General features: G+C 48.2%; 1 long non-coding RNA gene across 1 annotated transcript; it reads right to left on the bottom strand.

The window, feature by feature from the left end:
• Positions 1 to 1,610: 1,610 nt before the first annotated feature.
• On the bottom strand, positions 1,611 to 6,176 carry LOC124977448 (uncharacterized). The gene is made up of 3 exons (XR_007107188.1): positions 5,899 to 6,176; positions 5,638 to 5,726; positions 1,611 to 4,033 (listed from the first exon to the last, which is right to left on the bottom strand). It is a non-coding gene; the product is annotated as an uncharacterized LOC124977448 (long non-coding RNA).
• Positions 6,177 to 9,314: the final 3,138 nt, after the last annotated feature.

Here is a 9,314-nt window from a genome sequence, read left to right as displayed (position 1 = left end):
GCTTGCTCTCCTTCCCTGTGCCTCAGCGGGTTCTTTACCAGACCCCGGGTTTAATGGGCTTTAGCATCCGGCTCCGGCAAGCGCGGGATCCGCTAGGATCGGTGTTCCTGCGGGTGGAGAGAACGAACTCTCTGGTCTGAGCCCCATCCTCCAGTAATTCGGCACAGGCGCCGGTCTCCTCCCCTGCCAGCCCCAAATATCGACCCACTCTCTCTTTCCCTCTAGCCGAGGGCCACTGAGAAGGAGGAGGGCGCAGAGTGGGGAAGGGAAAGGTTAAATCCTGACCCTAGAGGACGGCGGGAAAGGTCAGAGCCTGAGGGTCAATCGCAGATCCAGGTCCCATCCCCCCTCTGCAGGGCGTAGAGTCGCCAGGTCCCCTCCCCCAGCCAGGGTCTTCTACTCTCAGAGTCGGAGAGGGGTCGACCCCTGGCAGCAATGGAGCGGTGCTGGAGCAGCTAGGGTAGCTAGCTATTAGCGGTCCCCTCCTGGCAGCACGGTGAAGCCAGCCCTAAGTTTAGATTCTTGGATTGGAGTAGGAAGTTAGGGGCATTTATTCTGTTCACCAAAAGGGAAGGGTCGGCCCAGAGCAGCAAGTAAAGGCACAGGGGCATTCTTACTTTCCATCTCATGAACTGGATAAATTTGCATTTTTCTTCATTAAATCCTTAAATCGCAATCTCTCTCTCATTTCCCCCTTTTTTCCTTCCTCATCACCACCCTTTCATCTCTTTTCCCCTATCTTCCATTTCTCTTTCCATTCCAGTCCCTTTCCTTCTCTTCCCTTCCTTTTCATTTTTTCCTTCTTTCCTTCCTTCTCCACTTCTCTTATTTCCCTCCCTTTCCTCTCCCCTTTTCTCCATCTTTCTTATTCTTTACCCCCCCCCCCCCTTATTCTTTCCCTCCTTCTCTAGGTGGGGGACTGGTGCAGATCTTTGTACCCCATTACTGTCATATGAAAAGCTTCATTTGGCATCAACAAAAACTAATCTTTGTTTTTGAAAAAGGACAGAGAAGAGCGAGCTGTCAGGTGAGCCTCAGGATGCAGAAGTGTCTCCAGGACTGTGGGACTTTTGCTGTAACTGGCTCCCACAGTGCTTTTCAGCTAGGTCTTTGCTACTATCATCCATGTTCCAGTGACCCAAGACCCATGGGGCTTGTCATCTCTCTCTCTCTCTCTGTGTAGGTGTGTGTGTGTGTGTGTGTGTGTGTGTGTGCAGTTCTTCTTGCTAATTCTCCTCAGTGCCATGTAGGTCCCTGACATCCACATATTTTTTGGTTATTGTTTTTATTTTTAGTTATTTGCTTTTATTAAAAATGTAAAACAAAGTGAATCTCTGAGGACTTAATCACTAAAAGCACCAGTCAAATCTTAACTATCTTAGGGTGCTTGGGGTGGTTAAGTTGAAACCATTATCTGGATAATTAGAGAAAAATGAAGCTTCCTGCCACCCAAGAAAAATCTCAGTTATCTGCTTTCAAGGTCCACAATCAACCACGTGTTTTGGAAAAGCTCTGACTGCATAGACTCAACCTCCTTGCCATATAATCTACAAGCACAAGGTCCTTCTTCAGAAAGGAAACACAACAGACACTGCAAAAAAATCACTTGATTCTGGAAAAAAATCAATATCGAAATTAGATTTATTGTCTGCTTATGTGATTAAAAATGACAAAGTGTTGGCTTTTATTTTCATAAAAAGACAGAAGCCTGAACAAAATAATTTACTATCGAGTACTGCTTGCTTCATTTGCCTGGCAAAACCTGGAGAAGGCTAGTTGGGCAGGGCAGTTGGAAAGTGTAATGGGGGTGGGGGCGGAGCCAGATGCTCCCTGCACAGAGGTGGGCTCCAGGTTGAAGGATTTGTGTCTTGCTGTATGTAGGAGGAGAATAAATTTCCTAATCTCTAATCTGCTGCAATGCCAGTGTAGCTAGGTAGTTCTCAGTACTGCCCTATTCCAAAGAAATGCTGGGTGATCTGTCCCTGGCTCCTAACTTTTCAACTCAAACCAAGGTTCCAGGTCTTGTTCCCCACAATGACTTTAGGGTGTTGCTGTCTTATTGGTTTCTGGTTTCCAGTAGTGTCAGACACTTTCTGGCTAGCTCAGATGGCCTTCCAGATCGGCATCCAGCCTCAGATCCTACCTACCACAGGATCCCTGTGTGTGCTTTTGATTGTGTAGCTTCTGCTGCTTGGCTTGGCCCAGGTGGGTTCTCTTCCCCTGGAGGATGGAGGATTGAGTGGTTATCAGAGTCCAGGCTGGAATCCAGAAAAGGGGTTTCCAAAACCACTGGGCTGGAATCTTCAAGTGTTGTGGGTAATATGCACATTCCAGGCTGCGTTTGGGAGGAGTGGTTACACCGGAGCCCGAGGTTATTTATGTTCGTTAAAACAAAATAGAAAAATTAAGAAAACAAAAACAAAAACCCCACAGTGTGTATTTCATCTTACATTTCCCATAATTCTCAAACCAATTCAGAATCTACTCAGTCTACTACTCTCAGGTGAGCGTCCAGCATGTGCAGCACACACTCCTACTAGTTCACTGCCCACACTGGAACAAAGTGGCTCCCCTACTGCGAAGGGTCATGGAAAGTGGCACGCAAGAGTGCCAGGGGTTTCACGCACATGTAACAACATCATTAGAAAAATAACTACAAAGCCGGGTCCCTTAAAGCCCCTAAGCACGCCTTTCAATTGAGAGTTGATGCTTTTTGCGGGCTGCAAACGTGGGGGATTCATTTGTGAAATCGGTAATTGGTCTTTATTTTTGTTCCGGAACCCAACTGAGAAGGCTTATCTCTAGGTAGTTATGGAAATGAAACCCAACCATCTCTTCCACGGAATCTCCACGGGCATGGCTTCTTCAAGGTTACCTTGTTCTCCTCTTGGTATCGAAGGTTTAAGGAGAAACACAGACGTGGATCCTTGGTTCCTTAGAAATTTGACAGCGTTTCCCCCAAACATGCTCCTCTTTCTGTTTTTGTACCTGTCTTGGACGGGCCAGCGCAGCCCCAGAGTCGGGTTGCCTTTCTCTCAGACTCCTGAATGGAGGACGCATTGGTCCCTACAGAAAGGTCTGAGTAGGCCGCCGTGGAGATGGGGAAGACACCCCAAAGGTCCAAGCGTCGAGTGGTTCCTGCTGTGGGGTAGCACCAGCTTCTTTCAGCCTGAAGACAGGTTCTGCCACTAGCTTCTCAGGGAACAAACCCGGCCTCTTCCTTTACTCTCCCAGATCTTTCTCCAGCATCTTCACCGGACAACCTCCCTCTCCAGCCTGGATCGTAGAAGGTCAGGCCTTTTCTAGGCGCGGACTTCTCTGCACCACCGGCTGAAGCGAGCGCTGGAGTGGTCTCCCCTGTAATTAAGGCTGGATGCCCCTTGTCGACCAGAGAGAACAGACGCAGATCTCAGAGCTTCCCAGTCCCCCGCCAATTTAGTCTCTCTATATAATTGATGTGGAGTTTTGAGGGGGTGGGAATGGAGCAATTTTATTTAGGAAATTATGTCTAGACCATAACATCACTCATCTAGACATTTTAGGAGTTTTCTTTCTTTCTTCTTCTTTTTTTCCTAAAGGAGAGGCAGTTTTAATGATTTCTCTGTGTCCACGTTGGTGTAACTTTGACTAAAGAACCAAGGAGCAATCTTCTAATGCATCATTTCATTGCCCAACCTGGCCAGAGCTGAAAAGGAGTTGCCAGAAGGGATACCGGAGAGGCAAACCAATGTCCAGCCCTCCAATTAGACAGTTCTATTGCAAAGGGGCCGACCTTTTGACTGCGTGGGGGCAATTCCAACTGGCAGAGCAAAAAGCAGATTTCTATGCATGTTCACGTGGCCCAATGTAATGAACACATCTCCATCAATTCCTGGAGGCAGAGGGCTCAATTTACTTGTTTTAGTTGTGTAGTGTTCTCAGCCTCAGCTGACTGACTAGAGAGCAGCTAGTAGTTAGAATTCTCTTTCCAACGAAAGCGATGGTCAATAGAATTCTTGGTATCAAATGAGCAATAATTTGCTGTGGCTACATGCTGGATAATGAAAGATGTTAGTGGGATCAATAAAAAATGAAAACACTTTTACTTACATCTTGAGTTACTGTTTTAAGAGAGCGATCGCGATGCAACAAACCCAAAGCTAAGTCCAAAGCCTCCCAACACCTTCCTCAGAATCCAGAGGCAGAGTTTTGTCACTAACTGACTGGTTCTTCCTGTCCCACAGGCTACTACTTTCTCTTTCAGTGTTGACAGGAGAGTAGATAATTTGCATCAAATTAACCCTATAGAAGCCAGTTATAATTTAACTGTCAGGGCTCCATTTTTTTTCCTTCTCTCTCTAAAGGCAGAAATAAATTTTAAATTGTTTTCTACCAGGATGAAAGATCGCCTAACTGATTGTAGTTTACCAAAAAAGTATGCGAGTGTCCCAAAGCTGAATTGTCTTTTGAAATGCCTCAAAATATGCATTTGACTAAGATGGTCACGAGGGCCTCTGTTCTTTGGTTGTATATATAGGGGCAAAGGAAAATATTCAATTCCTTTTGATTTGGTTTGTGTTATTAAAATCTGGAGACTTCAGGTCCCAAACTCAAATTTTTTTCCTGATAAACTAATTCCCCTATCTTCTTTCATAATCATTTCATCTGTTCAATTTGTTTTCAGTTTATATTGGTTTTATTTGTTCTGTCTACTCTGCTTTTCTCACCATATGATCCCAACTGCTCTCTTACTTATCTTGTCATTAAGAATGCTTATTGTGAAACGATCAGAGAAACACTACATATTTAAAAGATACCAAGACTTAAAAAGGGGGGGGGGGGCGTTTAACTGCCCTGGTGCTCTGCACGAGACAGGCACAACGAAAAAGCTCACTGCCAGACAGCTCCCAGCACCAGAACCAATATAAGCAAAGAACATTGGAAAATACGTGTTTGGCTGCTTCTGAGGGCTTAAAAAACCTACATTTTGCTCACCACTTAAAAAGCAAAACACACGAATTTAGCCGCCGCTTAATTTCCTCTGACTAGAGGAGCTAGTTGTGCCACCGAGTTAACAGTTAGTTCTGCAAGATCAGTGGCCTGTGATCATCTTTAGCAGATTTGGGTTGGGTATGGAGAGACATCGAGCAACCTGGGAAATTTAGAAACCGTGAGCGAGACTAGGGAAGTGCAGAAAAGTTCCAATTTGGGGATTTTCCCTAGAAAGTGAATCTGGATGGCTTGGCTCTACAGGGCTCAGAAATACAGGTTCGTTTAGCCACCGCATGCTGCCTAGAGGCAGAATCTCGCATAGAACGGATACGCTCGCTGGCGTACCCGCCACCAGCGCCTGGCACGCCCGTGTTATTTGCACCCTGCTCAGAGGGCCGGTCTCCACTCTCATTTGCCACTTTACACTCTCCGGGAGGACCTGTTTGTTACCTGCGGTGGTCGGGCGGCAAGCTGGGAGGGGGGAGCCCCACTTAGCTCTCCAGCGGTGACGCTGGCGCTGCCCTCCGCCCGTGGCTTCTACCCTTTTTGCTTGGCCACAAGCTCAGCAGTGGACCAGCTTGGTCAGGCCCCTGGAGTCTCTGCTCCGGCCTATCGCCCCCTTCTTTTCCTCCCCCCACCGCCGCATACGCCTTGAGACTGGCTTACCCTGGTAGGCGAGTCGCGGCGCATTAGCGGATTTCATGGCAAGTTGCTTCTGTGACATGCGATCAGGTTCGCGTTGGAGGATTTGCCCCCTAGGAGGGAGGGAAATGAGAGTCAATTTGCATAATTTCAAATTAGAAATAGGAAAACGGGGAGCCGAATTTTAAGCCCACAATTCCTCCCTCTGCCCGGAAATGATAAATCAGTCCCTCCCCGCCCAGTGCAGAGCAGGAAAAAGTAATCAGCACACGTAGCAGGTAATACCTTTTATTGCGCTCATTTTAAAGACAGGGACGGGACGGCCCCCAGCTCGAAGACTTTCTCTGCAGCCCGGCCTGGGGCAGGTGGCTCAGCCCGGGCGCTCTTCAGCCCACGGATTCCTGCCAGGTCGCGGGACGAAGGGCGCCGGGGAAAAAAGACCTCGGGCTTGGTGCCCAGCGGCCCCCCTCAGCGCCTAGGGTCTGAGCCAGACACACAGACCCAAATTCCCTCCGGCTCCTTCGGCTCCATCTTTAAGTCCAAGCAAAGATCAATTCCCTCCCTCTCGCTTTCTCGCTCGCACACACACATTTGTAGTCATAAATAAACAGCTCCCAGCTAAATCAGGAACCGGAGAAGAGAAAGGGAGAAGGAAGGAGAAAGAGAAGGATGAGAACCGTGGCGCGTGTCTCGCCTCTCCCGGCGCCGTGTGACTCTTTTTGGTCAGGCCAGCCTTGCATTTGGGGGATGCAACTTGCATTTGAATAGCTGCCTGGGCTTGTTATGGACCCGGGAAAGCTCTGAAAGGGAATCACTATGCAAATTGTCCCAGTTACAATCGAAAGGTTCGATCTCCAGGAGCTGCCTGACGGAAGTTGATGTCAGCTATCTGTGCATTAGGGTTGCATTACCGCCTTCGCTGTCCTCCTCACCACCCCCGCTCGCGCCTGCCCGGGAGTTTTTTTTTTTTTTTTTTTTTTTCCTTATGTGTATATTTTTCCCTCAGTTATTAAAGGGGGGGGGGATAAAGACTGAAGGTGGCGGCATAGCTGGCTTGGGCCTGGGAGGTCCACGGGTGGAGAGGCGAGGAGGTGTGGCAGCCCTGGGAGTGGGGGTGGGGGTAGTCATTCTTTTGCAGCAGGTGTTGATGGTGTGTCCAAAATCAAATATTTAGAATTTTTTTAATGCTATGGAAGAGAGGTGGTGGGGGGTTGGGGCGGCGATGTCTACCTCCTCCCGTCTGTTTGATCCTACAATGCTGGCTGCAGATCAATACTCGCTCACTGTAATCCCAGTAATTGTAGGGCTCGAAGCTTTTATTTTAAAGAAATAGGACACCAGGGCGCAGGAAGGCGACTGAGCCCACGGTTGAGTCGCGGTACCTTCGGGGTCCTTTTGGGGCGCCCACACTTTACCTGGGAGCCCTAAAAGCTCCCCGCAGTAGTGTGATTGCGGGATTGCAGCACTGGGCATTAGCCAGGGCCCATCTGAGGGTCCGCCAGAACCGGGAGACCGGCGTTGCTTGCCGCCCGGAATGGCGTTGGGGAGAAGGCGGTATGGACTTAGGACAGGCAGCACGCGACCAGAGGCTCTGGGTGGTCTCGCCTCTTCCCGGCCTGGGTCCTGGCCCGCGCGGGCCAGGCCTGGGGCCGGGCATCTTGGGCTTGGGCATTGAGCCTGGGTCACATAGGTCCCAGACCTTTCGGTTGGGGCCGGATAATGCTGGAATCCGGCCTACAAATGGAGCGGTTTTGTTCATTTTCTGCTTCCTTCCAGCGCCAGAGTTCGGGCCAGGCTGCTAACTGGCCTAGTTTGGGCCTAGTCTTCGTTGAGTCCGCGACTTGGGAGGCAGACAAGGGCGCTAGGACCCGGCGAAACTGCGCGGTAGACCCCGGCTTTCTTCGGGAGAGTGTGGCCGCGCTTTGGGCCGACGCCCACCGACCCCGTTGTGCCGGCCGGACTGGCAGGTCCCGCCCGCCGCCTGCTGCCTCTGCCGCCCGCCCCTTGCTGGCAGAGCCTCGGCAAGACTGCTGGGGCCTGAGACTGGCCTCCGAGCCACTGACCGCCAGCAGCTTCTGGCGCCCCCGAAAATGACCATCTGTCATTCAATTAAGGTTTCAGGGCAGCTGATGGGGGAGCCAGGGTCAGCGACCCCAGGACAAAACGGCCTGCTGCCTCGGATAGGAGAAGTTCAAATGTTAAATGCAGAACATTGTGCCCTCTCCCGGTCCCGGCCCCCACCGGGCCGCAGGTCCGACCGGTGGACAGCAGCCGGGTGAAGGGCAGCGGTCATTAGCACTTAGATTTCAGCTCTGGGTCGGGCTCCTTCTGTTGGGCTATTTTGACCAGAGAACCTTTAACTCTTTCACGCCAGCCATCCCTCTAGGGAAGAACAGATTGTCCGGAGAAGGAAAGAAAGAAAGATCAGATGCATCCAAATAAAGAGGTTTCAAACTGTATTTCTGTCACTGCTCAATAGGAAAAGCAAACAACATACCTAAAAGATAGAAGAAAGTTCATTATAGCCAAAACAGACTCACGGCTTCATAAAGTTTTATTATTAAGTTTTAAATTTGGGGAAGAGGTACGTTTGTTAAATATGACCATGGAACTACTGGGCCAGTATGGGGAGAATGGGTCTGTGAAAAGTTCCAGACTTACCTCCTATAAATGTGTTTACCCAACATGTGTGAGTGGTGATGAGCCCCAGGTAGCTTGGATAACTCCATTTGAAATGTTGGTGATGAATAGTCTCTGTTGCAGACAGTCTCACATACAGTTGAAAATAGGTTGGATAGTTGACCTTTCCCTTTAAGACTTTCCTATAATAAAATGAAGTTAAAGATAATTGTAACTAATAGAATTCATAAAACCCATTCATTAAGCTCCAGAGGTTGTGGGTATTTAGGTGTTAATATGCTTGGTTTCTCCACACTAGACTGAGGGAGAAGCAGCCACACACTTAGCAGTTTTCAGAGGAAAATTCAACCATTCCTCTTAATTACTAACCATGAAGCCTGAAAACAGCTCTATTAGCAAAATACCATTTTAAGGCTTGGAAATCTAGGTCCTTCAGCAAGCTAGTTAGTAAGAGAGGCAAGTTCCAAGACTATTAGTTTCCAACCCCCAGTTCTCAAATTGAACCCAGTCCCTACTTTTTGGAACTATCAAGTAATCAATTAATCAATCAGGCATTCAGCATTGAAGCACCTTAGCAAATTTTTCATTGGATAACAATGAATAATGCATGACCCTCCACTATATTGACTGTGGTAAATGGTCTTTAAGGTAAGGTGCTGCAACAAGTACCCTTAAATAAAATCAAAATAAAAAGTTTACCACAATCATAATAAATTGTTCAGTCATCTTCCTATTGACCTACAGAGCATCTTTCTTCAGGGGCATTTGGAGTACTTTTTTTTTTTTTCCCCTCCTCCCCCTCACAAACAGACCAGAACAAATTGATGAATTGAGCTTTCACTATGCTAATTTAGACATTATAAATATTTAATTAACATCTCTAATAGCCAGTCATAGAGGGCCCCCCTCCGCCCTACTTTACACTCTTCTTAATCTAAAGTAAATGCTTTTCCCATTAATAGCTTGATGCCATTTTAGCAGCTTCCTCTGTAAAAGGGTCCCATTTAATCCAAAAGGAGGGGGGCACTGAGTAGTCTGCATTAGGCAGGGGTTTATTCCTA

Source organism: Sciurus carolinensis, chromosome 2 (genome assembly GCF_902686445.1).
Source record: "Sciurus carolinensis chromosome 2, mSciCar1.2, whole genome shotgun sequence".
Classification (NCBI taxonomy): domain Eukaryota; kingdom Metazoa; phylum Chordata; class Mammalia; order Rodentia; family Sciuridae; genus Sciurus; species Sciurus carolinensis.
This window is presented reverse-complemented; position numbering and strand designations above follow the sequence as displayed.